At 36.6% G+C, this 15,548-nt stretch overlaps 1 long non-coding RNA gene across 1 annotated transcript in view; it reads left to right on the top strand.

Annotated features, from left to right (window-relative positions):
• Positions 1 to 15,548, top strand: part of LOC109579428 (uncharacterized) — a 36,883-nt gene that overhangs the window by 6,212 nt on the left and 15,123 nt on the right. The window lies entirely within an intron of this gene.

Raw genomic sequence — 15,548 nt, 5'->3', positions numbered from 1 at the left:
AATGAGTCCAGAGTTGAGACGGTTTCTACATTTTGCATAGAACTAGGGCGTCCCCTCTTCTTTTGAGTAGAACTGGAAACAACCGGCGTAGAGCTTAAGAGCTCAATTGCGATATCCATCTGGAATTTTATAAGTGGCATATGCTTGATGTTTGCATTAATGATTTTGAGATGTCTCCGACACATAAACCAGGAATTGATAACTACTGTGCTTAGGCTCCAATGAATTATTTTCATGTACCACTTATTGGAGCGATATTTCATTTTATACAGCTCCATAAGCATGTTGGCAAGATCAACTCCTCCCATGTGTTTATTATATTTTGAAACAATAGCCGGTCTCGGAACATCAACAATTTTTTTTCTTTTCCATTCAAACGCTTACATGTCTCGATTAGTTTATCTCCCACAAATGTGGACAATAACTGAACTGGCTTATTATCTAGCCAGCGCACTGCAGCAATGCCAAGATTAGATTCACATTTTATTTCATATGATCCCCTGCCAAGCTTTTTCAAATCTGACTCAGACTTTAGTTCACACTTTCCCATTCGACTTTTTCGCACCGTTCCGATGCAAAATATTCCCATTTCTTTTAGAACCACAAGAAGGCTTACTGAAGTGAACCAATTATCAAAATACAGTTTGTGATTTTTAAATTTTGGTACTGCGGATGCTAAGTATAACAACCTTCATATGCTATGACCTGCTCATCAATGCTTTGGTGTTCCTCTTGAGGTAGATTGTTGAATTTTTCTTTGTGCAAGGATAATAGTGGACGAATTTTGTATCATTTGTCATAATTATTAGCGCTTTTAGATGGTTGTTTCGACTTATCAGAAAAATGGATACATTTCTTTATTTTCTCAAATTTATTTCTCGGCATCGAATCTGTTATTGCTATTAATTTGAATTCTTGCGACCATGCCATTCTAAAAACCGGCAACTGGACTACGCCCAAGTAGAACCAAACTCCAAGAAAGCGACGAATATCATCATTTGAGCAATTGACTTCACTACCGGACTCTTGGAGGGAATACATATTGGTCTGTTCCGCAATTGGATTAAAGCATCATCAAAAAAACTGTTGAAATATTGAACCGGCTTATTTACTATTTTAAAGTTTTCTTCTGACTCTTTCCAAGTAACGTCTTGAAAGTCGATTGGTCTTTTTCTCCAGTTCAATTGGGAAACATCAACTTTTTCAATAATAAAGTCATCCATATTTTCTGATCTTTTAAAAATTTCTTGGTTGGCAGTTTTTAGTATACCGATTTCTAATTCTTCATCATTTTCTAAAAATTCTTTTCAATCCTTCTCCAAAAACTCTTCATCGTCTGCATCACACTCTTCGTCAGAAGATTTGTCCCAGTCTATCTTCAAAATCTGCTGTATGACTTCATTACACCGCCCTCTTCGTGCTTTACTCATTGTAATATTTGAATGACCCAAACGCCCAACCGCACAAACAAAAAATTCTAGCTGTACAATAGAAAAATATTTTCAAATTTTTTCACTTGTATTTTCACTATTTGTTCGTAAAACTGTGTAAATATTTTTTTCAAATTTATCTTTTAATTATTTTTTAATAATATGCTTCGAAAATTTCGCACGGCCGACACGCTCAACTTCGCTTCGACTAATAAGCCATAACATGATTGAATATGACACAACCGTTACGTTCTTGTTACTTTGGTGCTTAAGATAGTACTCAGTACTGCCTTAATTAAAATAAAAAAATCAATTATGTATGTTGTTTCACGAACAATATCATTTAATCAACAAAAAATTAATGGTGAAGAATTAACAAGAAATATCGACGAGTAAGGCGGCGAGAATCCAATTTCAACTTGCCCGCGCTGCCGTTCGGATTGATTCAGGTGTATAGATGAAGTGATGTAGCGCGCTGGATGGTTGACGATTCGAATTAACGCGCACAGGATCGGTGAAATGTTTGATTGTAGAATAGCTTGAGGTGTTATCGCGGCGCAGTGTATCGAACGAATTGAGGTTGCGAGTTGACCTTTCGAATTGTTTAGGACGAATGAATCTTCCATCCCGATGTCCATCCTTTTTGTTGAGTGGGTACATGTGTGGTGAGTTGTGTTGGTGTGGTGTGGTGATGTGAGTGTATGGTGTCATCGGATGTGGTGTATGTGAGTTCGTCCTTAGGGTGCGCCAGTTTCTCCCGGGTAGAGTGGGGGGAGGCTTAACTCATTTAAACATCCTGGGCCCCCTAGGCGAATATTTTGCCTAGTACTATATGTATGTATATGCGATTTCATGTACATATGTCGACGTACTGCTAGTGATGTAGCATGGCGACCGTCGGATATTTGGTGTTGGGGCTCTAATCATATTTATACCTTTGTGTAGAAACGGCTTTCGTTTGATATGAATTTTAATATACATAGTACGTTTGAGATAAGCAACTTTATTTTGCGGACGACATACCGGTTTAATATGTGGATTATTTATTATTGTCTTTTCCATGTTATTTGGAATTGTTGCAATTTTTTTTGTATGATCGATTATGGTTTATTAAGGACAGGTACTCCACGCCTGGCTCAAGTATGGCCAGAATGGGTGCTCCTTTGAAAACTTTCCCTGAGGTTAGGGCTTTTTTGAAATGGTTTTAATTTTTTTATTTTTTTTTTATTTTTATGAAATATAGCGACGCCACGACTGACTCAGATATGGCCAGAGTGCGTGCTCTTTAGCCTTCAGTTTTGAGCTGTGGAATTAGAGGATTCTTGCGAGAGAGTGGCCGGTTATTGCGAACGGCTTCATTAGAATAATAATTTTTTAAGTGGTATGTTCAAGTTGTACAGCAGATTCTCACCAACTACCCTTATGAGAAGCGCTAATGTAGGTGCGATAAGAGCTACCTTTGCTTTGGTTAAGTCTAGGTGCCCCACTGTATCGCATTGGGAGTATGGTAATCCCTTGATTTTCTTTTGAGATTTTATTTATTTTTGAAAGTTTAAGCCTCTGTGGGGCAATATTGTAAGAAAAGTGTCGATTTTTTTTTTTTTTTTTTTTTTTACTTTTTGAAATAGTTTTGTTATGTTTTAGCGTCTATACACTAATTTGGGGTTGAGATTTTTTAAGCAGGATTTATGTATCATTATTGGCGAAGGCCATCCTGCGGGGTCGAAAAGTTACGAACATATACTTGTGTTTATAAATGAGGTAGTCAGAGGGAATCTGACCTTGCTTTTTCTACCTTTATGAGGGGTATTGGATAATTGTGGCTCTAGTGGTAGTCGTACGACGTACCGGCCATTATTTGATCGAGTAGTTGAGACTTTAGAGAAGTGCTCACAATACTCATCTTGTATAGTTTTGTTTGTTATTGGAAGTTTCCTTAACTTTTGTAATTTCCTTAATTGTGAATTAAGGTATTTGTCCCCAACTTGAGTTGGTATGGTGGAAACTGGTTCTGCAACTGGTCCACTTTGTGTTTCACTGTGCAGCGTTTGAGATTTTTGTGCCTTTGAGCAGCATGGTGTCTGTTGGCAATTTTTAGTATTTTCAGTTTCCTGATTTGCTTTTGCAATTATACTCTTGGTTTGTTTTATAAATGCGCTTCTTTGGGGTGAGATGGGATATCTGCTGTAATGAAGCATTGTATGATGTCTTTTATGACAATGTAAGCAGTTAAATTTGCTTTTGCAATTTTTAAGATTATGTGTATGGGACAAGCAGTTTGTACAGAGTCTTTTTGATCTGACAAAGTTGTTCCTTTCATTTATTTTAAGTTTTTTAAACTTTTCGCAAGATTTTAGCTTGTGCCCTCTTGTGCATAGTTCGCATGACGTTTGTTTTTTCAGTTCGGATGTGAACGATTGCGTTTTGTAAAAGTTTCTGTTTGGATTGTTTTTGTTCCTAACTTGGGGTCTATTTAAGCTTCCATTTTGGTCGTGTTTATTCTTAGTTTTGATTATTTTTTCTTCTAACCTTTCCGCAATTTCATATTGGGTGGTGAGAAAATCTTTCATTTGGTGCCACGTTGGGCACTTTTTTCGTGATGAGAGCGATTGCTCCCATAGAAGTAACGACTTTTCTGGTAATGCGGAGGTGCAAATGTTTACCAGAATTGGGTCCCAGCTGTCTGTGGGAATATTTAGCGTCGATAGAATCGACAAACAATTAGAAACAGTGGATTGTAGTGTTACAAATTCTTCACTTGTTCCTTTCTTGATTTTAGGCAAGTTTAATAGTGTCGTTACTTGTTTATCGACCAGTATTCTTTCGTTTTCATATCTAGCTTTTAGAGCTTCCCAAGCCAAATTGAAATTGTCGTCATTTAATGCGAACTGTTTAACTATTTCGCCTGCTTGACCTTTTGTTTTGTATCGGAGGTGATACAGTTTTTGTGCCTTTGATAGTTGTGAATGGTTGATGTAAACGGCTGTGAACATGTCCCGGAATGACGGCCATTCTTCATAACCTCCGTAAAAGGTCTCTGTATCACATGCAGGCAACTCGAGTTGGATGCCTGAACTTGCCTCTTGATTGTCTATTTGTGGCAGCTCTACTCTACTGTGGGGAGTAGGTGCGATTGCTTTAATGAGCTTTAATTGATCAGAGATCATAGCTTTCGTTTCTTCATATTGGTCCAAGCAGTTTTCGTAAATATCGTAAGCCGATGATTTAAAATTATGTGTATCTGAATCGTTAGAATCTAGAATGGCGTCATGAGCCACTTGGAGCCGAGTCCAAAAGTTTTCAAGATTTTGAATTTTGATTTCTAATAACGACTCAGAGTTTTCATGAATCGGCAAAGAGGCAAATCTAGTGCAGTATCTTAATAAACTGTCACTTTGTGAAATGAATTTAACAACCTGATTTGAGCGTGTAGCTCCTACAGGTGTATTTTGATTATTGTTGTTGTTAACCATTTTTGCGAAGTAATATTATTTATTTATTTTATTTTAGCTTTAAGTTTTAAAATATCCGCACTTTTACTTTATTACCAACTTTTACGTCCTTATGTTAGTATTTAGGTACACCCTAATACTTGGACCTGTGTGTATGTAAGTATGTATGTGCTTATGAAGGTACTTATGTTTTGTGCAATTGAGAGCTCGCTGAGGAGATCAATATGCTTTGTACATAAGTATGCACGAATTGTTTGTTATGATTTGTTCGTAAGCAATTGAGAGCTCGTTAGAGAGATCAATTAGCTTTTTGTCCACAATGCTGCTTGTTTTTGTTTGTCAAAGAACAAGAGGTATGCCGGATAATTGCAATGTGGACTTTGAACTTTTATGTTTTATTATAAGACTAGGAGCGACCCGCCCCGGCTTCGCACGGATGCAATGGTGATGCTAAAGACATTACAGAAAAACTGTGAACATTGCAGTGGATGTTGTTACATACACATAGCGGCTTCGCACGGGCACTCAACATGACATTTACACAAATATTCACAATTTTTTGCGTCGAATTTAAAAAAAAAATATGAAATTTAATTCTTATATATTATTTAAGATTTTTTTGTACTTTTTTCATTGTTTTATATTTTTTTGTTTTTGTTTTTGTTTTTGTATTTTTTATTAGTGTTTTTTATATTTTTTTACGTTTTAATTTTTTTGTTTAATACATTTCTTTTGTTTGTTTTTTCTCAATATCAGGTTTTTTTGTTTATATTTTTAATTATTGCAAAGAGGTCATAATCCCAAAAGAAAAACTTTTTATTGTGCTAGAGCTTCCCTATGAACTATATTTGATGTTGTTTTATTCTGTGGCAACAAAATAAATTGATTTTCAGGGGCTCCGACCCGCGATAGTCCAACATACATTTAACCGTGAGTAAAACATTTCTTTCGCAGGTCGATCCCTACTAATTCGAAGGTTTGACCTTGGGACTTGTTAATCGTTAATGCGAAAGATGTTTTTACCGGAAATTGAAGCCGTGTAAATGGGATTGGCAGATCAGTCGGGATCATCGGTATCCTCGGTATATGAGCCAGTTGACCAGCTGCTGGGCCAGTAATAATAGTTGCTACAATTAAATTGTCCTTTAACTCTTTAATAAGCAGCCTCGTCCCATTACACATGTTCGGGGGGCTTAAATTTCTTAAAAGCATTATTGGGATTCCGATTTTTAGCGACAACTCATGTGGTGGCAGTCCAGAAGGGTTCAACGAATTTAAAAATTCCTGTGGATAATGGACTGCGTCTTCGATATTAGTCACATTGTCGATTGATTTGTATGTTTTAATTTGGCCGGGGACTTTTTGAAATATTAGATTGTTTATTTCATTAACAGTATCATTCTTAGGAGACACTATAGCCCTAGAACATAGCCAATGAAAGTATATAGCATCTATTAAGTTTTCCAAATTATGGAGTATTTGACCTAGGGACTCATCCAGAGAATGTCACAATGATCGCTTAAATTTGGAGTGGGAAAAATTCCTTCTCCAAGTTTTAGCAGTTGTTGTGGGAAATCGCTATCAGTGATTCCATGAACATGAGCTCTCATATTCGTTCGTAATTTCAATGTTTCAATTGAAGCCCATAAGGGTGACGATTTCAATCATGCCTCGATGATATCTGCTCGCGTACCTCTGTTAATAACGGGGAGAGTTTGTCGAAAATCTCCCGCAAAAACAAAAGTAATCCCGCCCATGACTGCAGAGGAGTTCCTTAGATCCTCTAAGGTTCTGTTCACGGCCTCTATATGTGCTCTATGGCTCATCGTGCATTCGTCCCACATAATCAATGAGGCGTCTTGTACTAATTTACCAACATACCCATTTTCGCGGATAGAACATGTAGATTGTTGCTCAAGATTTACGGATAGCGGAAGTTTAAAAGTAGAATGAGCAGTTTTTCCATCCGTCAAGAGAGTTGCAGCAATTGCTGAGGAAGCAACTGCTATTACTATCTTCCCCGATTCTCTTATCTTAGCAAGTATCAAATTAGCAAGAAACGTCTTTCCTGTTCCACCGGGTGCATCCAAAAAGAAAACTTTTCTTTTGTCATTAATGACGCTATCGACTATAGTTTCAAAAGCATCTCTTTGATCTGGGACTAATTTTGGTAGTTTTTCATTAACAAAAGCGGTCAAATTATGTGTATCATAGCGATTAGTCATTGTCCGGCTCCATTATTTTCTGTACGAACTGAACATGGTAATCCAAAGTCCCTTAGGCTTTTGTCATATAATTGCATCAGTTTATTTTCTATTTGTATCAGACCTTGGTTGTAAATTTCCGCATTGTATGGTAAGGTGAAGTTTAGATTTTGCTGTCTAATTCTGTGTCTAATATCTTCACATAAATTGTCTTTGAAAATGTCCCATAATTTTAATGGTTCCGATGGCTGACAAAATAAAAGTATGACTACAAACAATTCTCTCAGTTGTTGTGAACATTGAGAAAGCAAAGCTTCTCTCAGAGTATTTTCTCAATGGTCATCGTTTTCTAGCAAACCTCTAGCACGGCAAGCAGCTTGATATGTTTCTTTGAGAACTCCGTCAACGGTTTTCAAGTACTGGAATGAGGTTGGACCCCGTACGTGATATAGCAACATCCTAAGAGAGAAACACTCGGATTGAGAAAGATGGACACAGTAGACTCTGCCTAAAGCTGCATCTTTTTTTATTCCTGGATGGCCAACTACGTTCTCACTATTCTTCCTTCTTGTGAACTTATTATTGGCCCATGTATAGTATTGCGAGACTTCGTGGTATAGAAGTGTTTTTGTGAATTCATCTTCATTACATAGCTCAAAAAAAGCCAGCAAAGTTGTTTTACGTGGATTTTGGGTCACTTGTTCTGCCGTTTCTGCGGTAAAATACACCCTTTGGCCATTTTCTAAGTGAACAGCTAAATGCAAGACTGTACGATGTCGCTCGTGGATCGGAAATTCCAATAATCGCCAGGCAGCTTCGGAAGTACTTATGTAGCGGCCATTCATGTAGTTTTCCACTTCATCATTTGGGTTTCTGACGCCAAATGTGGCTTGATCCGATCCTTTATTTATGTATTTACAAATGTATTTGATGGCTTGAACTGAGTGACAGTACTCAACATTTATGTGAGCATTGAACGTCCTGAACAAAAGTGGAGAATAAGGGACAGACCAGCTATTATCTATAGTGAAATTACTGCCTCTGATATTGAGCGAAGCGCTCTGACCTCCATTTGCGGCATCACGACGACGATATACTGGATATCCGTCATCTCCGGTTTGAGTTTCGTTGATCAAACGTCGCGGGTATTTTTTTGTGCAAATTCCGTTTTTCATACATGGTGCTGTTAAGTTATGTTCTCCGCATGGTCCGTGCACCATATTTTTAGTTACGATATCGTACAATATTGCATCGTTTTGTTGGTTGGGAAGTTCCGCAACTATGACCCTATCAATTTCGCCTGGTTGGATTTTTGTCTCTACCAAAACAGCATATGACAGTGTGGTAAATCTCGCTTCTGCCACTCCACACTCAACATGTAACATTTCACTTTGCCGAATATTTCATCTTTGTTGAATAATTTTATGAATTTCTTCATTTTTAAGTGAAACACCCTTGAAATGATGTCATGACGATCGAAAGATCGCTGACCAGGTAGTAGTTCCGCTTTAATTTCAGGCCATTCAGGATTGCACGTAAACGTGACAAATAAGTCTGGTCTCCCGTAGTTTCGGACATACGTCATCGCGTCTTATGTTTTTTCATGCAGGTAACGTGGAGAACCTGTAAATGAAGATGGTAAGATTACGCGCTGACCGATATTTGATGGGTCAACATTTCCGTCTTGATTTAAAGCGTCTCTGAGATGAATGTATTCTTCAGCCCTTAGTCTCTGTTGTTTACGACATATGTAATTCAATCGTTCCGATATCATTTTTGCCATCATATCGACAATATATTGGTTAAATAAGTCCCTGTAATAATGTAATGGATTAAAACTGTTTGCTCTAACCATCAACCTGAATGCATAAAATTGCATGCACGTCACAGTTTTGTTACGCGCTGTACCTTCCTGTGGAATGGTTAAATAATAACCGTCTTCTCCTTTAACGAACATTAAGGGATACTGTAGTGGATCATATGATCGATGTAACTCGGATACCCTTTTAAGTTGGCCGTCTCTTCCGTGCAGCACTATGTCTCTGGGGCCTTTTTCTTCGTCAACCAAGAGAACAGCTACCTCGTTTACAGCTGGAGAATTGTATCTACCCGGGTGAGCAGTCTGCGGTGGGCGGTCGGAAAGAATAATTAGCTTTAAATTATCCGAAGAGTTGCGTTCAATATTTTGTTTAAAGCTTCGTATATATACGTTGTGGCTTTTCAGTGCTGTCTGTAGTCCATTAATTAAATCTATTTTTAGCGTTGGAGCTATGTTTGCCCTCAACGAAAGCTGATCTGCGTCTGAAATAAAATATATCTCTAAGCATTGTGGATTTTGGCCTGATGGTGGTAAAAGGCTACCAATAAGATGATATACCTGGCCCTCTATTTTGAAAGTTGGCATAAAATTACCTTCTCTTATTTCTTTGGCGCCAAACGAAGTCATTTGAAAAAGGCTATTGTACTTACGGATGTTGGTTAGGAAATGTCTAGATAGCGAATGATTATTTATCAAAAGATTTTTTATTGGCTGTGGTGGTTCTTGAATATTGGGGATAATAACTTTTCCAGAAGCACAACACATACCATTAGTTTCATCGACCCATTTTTTGGCAGAACACTTAGGGCAAATCTTATTCATGTCGCCGATTTGGGCGGAAGACTGTTGAGCATAATCAATCTGTGGATCGTATTTAAAAGCCGATCTGTTACTGTGAGCTACAACTCGATTGCGAACTCTAGCTCTTGAATTCTGTTGTCGTTCTCTCTGGTCTTGAAGGCGTTGGGAACGCTCAGAGCTTGATTCCCTAGTGCGGGATTGTATACTTCTGAAATTTTGCTCTTAAAGCCGCTGCAAACGCTCAGTACTTGACTCTCGCGCGTGCACATGAGAAGTTCTTAAATTTTCTTCAGCTAGGCGCTGCGAACGCTCAAGACTGGACTCCCGCGCGCGTCTTTGAGAGGTTCTCATGTTTTGTTCAGCGAGCCGTTGCGAACGCTCGGTACTCGACTCTCTGGCACGCGATTGCGCCACATATTCTCTCTGACTTAAAAGATGCTTTTCAGTTTCAGATGAAGATTCTTTATTTCGACATATTTTTGTGGCCCTGGCATAGGAATTATTTCTAGAAAGTTGAGATCTTGATCTTTTGAGCATTTTTTTTTAAATGATAAAAGAAAAAAGTCTTTAAACTAATCTTTGAGGTTCTTACAACTACCTACTATAACAACATACAAAACTACAACCTATTTATTAAAATTAAATCATAAAACTTATTCAATTCATTTCTTAGGATAACTAAATGTACAATGTCTGTGCTATATATATATGGGTCTAGATCTGAAAAGAACTTTTTGAATGGGTTTAGTTACCTACTAAACGAAGTATTATCAAGCGACAAAATATTATCAAGCGACAATTTTTTTTAATTCCGCACATGACCATTCAGTAGGGAGCCGACCGCGCGAGTGATCTTAACCAAAGAATGTATAATAACACGGCATATACATAACATAACGGGTGATTTTTTTGAGGTTAGGATTTTCATGCATTAGTATTTGACAGATCACGTGGGATTTCAGACATGGTGTCAAAGAGAAAGATGCTCAGTATGCTTTGACATTTCATCATGAATAGACTTACTAACGAGCAACGCTTGCAAATCATTGAATTTTATTACCAAAATCAGTGTTCGGTTCGAAATGTGTTTCGCGACAAATTTTGTTCAGCGATGAGGCTCATTTCTGGTTGAATGGCTACGTAAATAAGCAAAATTGCCGCATTTGGGGTGAAGAGCAACCAGAAGCCGTTCAAGAACTGCCCATGCATCCCGAAAAATGCACTGTTTGGTGTGGTTTGTACGCTGGTGGAATCATTGGACCGTATTTTTTCAAAGATGCTGTTGGACGCAACGTTACGGTGAATGGCGATCGCTATCGTTCGATGCTAACAAACTTTTTGTTGCCAAAAATGGAAGAACTGAACTTGGTTGACATGTGGTTTCAACAAGATGGCGCTACATGCCACACAGCTCGCGATTCTATGGCCATTTTGAGGGAAAACTTCGGACAACAATTCATCTCAAGAAATGGACCCGTAAGTTGGCCACCAAGATCATGCGATTTAACGCCTTTAGACTATTTTTTGTGGGGCTACGTCAAGTCTAAAGTCTACAGAAATAAGCCAGCAACTATTCCAGCTTTGGAAGACAACATTTCCGAAGAAATTCGGGCTATTCCGGCCGAAATGCTCGAAAAAGTTGCCCAAAATTGGACTTTCCGAATGGACCACCTAAGACGCAGCCGCGGTCAACATTTAAATGAAATTATCTTCAAAAAGTAAATGTCATGAACCAATCTAACGTTTCAAATAAAGAACCGATGAGATTTTTTGAATTTTATGCGTTTTTTTTTTAAAAAAAGTTATCAAGCTCTTAAAAAATCACCCTTTATAATACATATGTACATTATTGCAACATTGAGATCAACATTTTCATTGAAATCAATATTCTCATTTCTCTCTCCTATTCTTATTTTGGCGCAATTTCACACCAATTTATTGCTTTTTAACCATTTCCAATTATTACAACAGTTTTAGCCGTTAAAAATTAACCAATCCAAAGCATACTCTCTTTCATTGGATTTTGGCATATGCATAAAGTCAACATTCTCATTGAAATCAGTATTCTCATTTCTCCTATTCTTATTTTGGCGCAACTTCACCCAACCCAGGGCATTGAATTTTTGCATACATATTGACATTGACATTTTTCATGCTCTTTATTAATGTGGTGTGGTTTGTCGTGTTCCTTCATAAAGTGGTGGAAAATTTGGGTAGAGGAGTATATATCGCTTTTATTGTACGTATACCACAATAAATTCTCTACTTCCAAAGTTGGCTTTGGTGCTGTGTGCTTAGCTGATCAACATTTTGCAACTCCAAATATTTTGTTCGGGTTCAAAGCCTACATGAACTTCTAAAATATGTATATATTTTTTTACTTTTTTGTTTTTTTATTTCATTTTGTTTTATTTCCATTTTAATTACTATTTATTTTATTCTCATTTTCTGTTCTCATGTTCCTTTATATCGTGATGCACGCAATTGGCAAGTTCCCTTATAGAGTGGTAAACATTGGCTTGCCTCCCCTTTTGAATGGTGTGTTCCTTCATACTGTTCGAAATTTTTTCGATTACTCTTCGAAATTTTTTCGATGTTCCCTAATGTCAAATAACATTTTAGCACAGCTAACATTTGCTCCTTCTTATTATTATACATTCTTTGTCTTAACCCTGACGCCTACAACTCTACAACGCATAGTTCGCCGCCGAGCGACTTTTAAAAATTTTTAACTCGTGATATCTTTTGAATGGAATGTCAGAATCTAATAATTCAAAAAGTTATATAAAGGTTTTGAAGCGATCTTAAATAATAAATCATTTATTTCGATAAGGATCAATACTAAGGTGTAAATAAAGAGCCTTTTCAAGTAGTGGTATTTTAATTAATTTTTTTATATAAAATCGCTTATTGTGACAAAACTATAATAGTTAGAGGTATGATGTCGCGACGTTTTTTGTAGATAATGATAAGTTCTACAAAATTGTAGTATATCACTTTGTTATATCTTCAATCGTATTCGCAGCATTCGCGATTAAAGAAAGTTGTTTGGTATTTTTTTTACATTATCGGAGTTTTGGTAAGGAACCCTATTTTTTTTTTAACTAAATATAGCCTATGTCACTCAGGGATAGTATAGCTTTCTAACGGTGAAAGAATTTTTCAAATCGGTTCAGTAGTTTCGGAGCCTATTCGAAACAAACAAACAAAAAAACAAACATTTCCTCTTTATAATATTAGTAAGTATAGATATACGTTTGCATATACGGTGGTACATGTAACGGGTGATTTTTTTGAGGTTAGGATTTTCATGCATTAGTATTTGACAGATCACGTGGGATTTCAGACATGGTGTCAAAGAGAAAGATGCTCAGTATGCTTTGACATTTCATCATGAATAGACTTACTAACGAGCAACGCTTGCAAATCATTGAATTTTATTACCAAAATCAGTGTTCGGTTCGAAATGTGTTTCGCGCGCGTGTTTTGTTCAGCGATGAGGCTCATTTCTGGTTGAATGGCTACGTAAATAAGCAAAATTGCCGCATTTGGGGTGAAGAGCAACCAGAAGCCGTTCAAGAACTGCCCATGCATCCCGAAAAATGCACTGTTTGGTGTGGTTTGTACGCTGGTGGAATCATTGGACCGTATTTTTTCAAAGATGCTGTTGGACGCAACGTTACGGTGAATGGCGATCGCTATCGTTCGATGCTAACAAACTTTTTGTTGCCAAAAATGGAAGAACTGAACTTGGTTGACATGTGGTTTCAACAAGATGGCGCTACATGCCACACAGCTCGCGATTCTATGGCCATTTTGAGGGAAAACTTCGGACAACAATTCATCTCAAGAAATGGACCCGTAAGTTGGCCACCAAGATCATGCGATTTAACGCCTTTAGACTATTTTTTGTGGGGCTACGTCAAGTCTAAAGTCTACAGAAATAAGCCAGCAACTATTCCAGCTTTGGAAGACAACATTTCCGAAGAAATTCGGGCTATTCCGGCCGAAATGCTCGAAAAAGTTGTCCAAAATTGGACTTTCCGAATGGACCACCTAAGACGCAGCCGCGGTCAACATTTAAATGAAATTATCTTCAAAAAGTAAATGTCATGAACCAATCTAACGTTTCAAATAAAGAACCGATGAGATTTTGCAAATTTTATGCGTTTTTTTTTAAAAAAAAGTTATCAAGCTCTTAAAAAATCACCCTATATATATGTGTGTTCGTACTGAGAAGAACGCGCGAAAGCGAAATGAGGTCCAGGTATGTTCCTTTTGCACTTTTGTAAATATGTATATATTTTTGTATATACATGCATATATATGTATGTATTATGTATTATGTATTATGTTTTGAAAAGTACGAAATTTTGCATATATGTATGTATGTTTGGTTTTGTTTCTCTTTTCGTATTTTGATTTATGCAATCCTTCTTATTGTTTTTGTTTAAAATAAGATTGCTGGAAAGTATTTGCAAATAAATACTTGTTCCTTTTTGTTGTTAAATTAGTGGCTCACAAATGTGGGATTATGTCGGCATTAGGAACTATGCAACTAATTTAGTATACATATGTATTTCGATATTCTGATATTTAATTTTGCATTCGTTCCAATAAATGTATTTTGTAAAAGTTAATTTTACTTTGCCTTACCGCTTAGTTTTTTACGGAAAATTAAGATAAACCTTTTCTTTGGAAAATTTATTAAAATTATAATTTTAATAATTTAGCTTGTGGTACCCAGTGTAGGGTATAAAATTACAGGCAGATTCTATGCCGTATGACTATATATGTATACTATGTATGTAAGTTCGCACTAGAACGAGAGCACGAAAGCGAAGTGGGTACCGTGCAGGTATGCTCCCGTATGCGCTTTGTATGTTGTTTGTTAATTTGTAAGAAGTTAGATTTCTGATTATTATCCACTTTGTTTATGTTGCTGATATGAACATTTATATATGTATATACATAGTATGAAAATATATTAAAAATATGTATAGCGGAGAAATATGTATATTTTCATTGGGTAAATATGCGAATATGTATGTATCTGTGCCTTAAATTTATTTTATGTGTTACTTTTTATGTAATGATATTAAAGTTTGCCTTCGCTTACAAGTTTTAAGCAATCCTGCTTATTACTTGATAAAGTATAAGAGGTATTGCCGGATACAAGTGCAAGTAAATTCTTGAGTATTTATTTTATCAAGCATATTTATTACAAGTTTTATATCGGATAAAACTGTAATATTGGTCATACATATTTGCACATATTAAATTAAGATGAACATAATACGCTCACTTGGTACTTGGAATGGTACTATATTTTGTAGGGTGTATGTCTGCGCAAATGTTGCCTGCCTTCTGCGTTCCCCGTTCTATGTTCCAGCTGGCTTCCTCCTTGCTGTTGTTATCTTGAATATTTGTTTTAATTGTTCGCGCCCGTTTGATCCGTTTGATCCGTTTTTGTGTTTTTTCGTTGTTTTAATGTTTAGGCATTTTTAGATTTCGCGCCCGATTTATTTGTTTTACTTTGTTTTTATTTATGTTTTGCTATAAGTTTTCGCGCCCGATTGTCTTTGTCTTTTGTGGTTTTTAGTGTTTTTTGTTTGTTGAAATTGTTTATTATATTTTGTTAGCTTCTACAATTTGTGTTAGTGCACCTTTTTACTGAACTTGGTTTTGTTTTTTATCACTTCACCATTCCTGTTACCCACCGTGAATCTTTACATATTTACATACGTATGTACGAAGGTATGTACTTGTATATGGGCATATTTTGTTTTTTCTGTTTGGGTCACTGCACTTTATGTTTTTTATTTATTTGTGTTTTCACATT

Source organism: Bactrocera dorsalis, chromosome 2 (assembly GCF_023373825.1).
Source record: "Bactrocera dorsalis isolate Fly_Bdor chromosome 2, ASM2337382v1, whole genome shotgun sequence".
NCBI classification, from domain to species: domain Eukaryota; kingdom Metazoa; phylum Arthropoda; class Insecta; order Diptera; family Tephritidae; genus Bactrocera; species Bactrocera dorsalis.
Note: the sequence above shows the minus strand (reverse complement) of the source record. Positions and strands in the feature narration are given on the sequence as shown.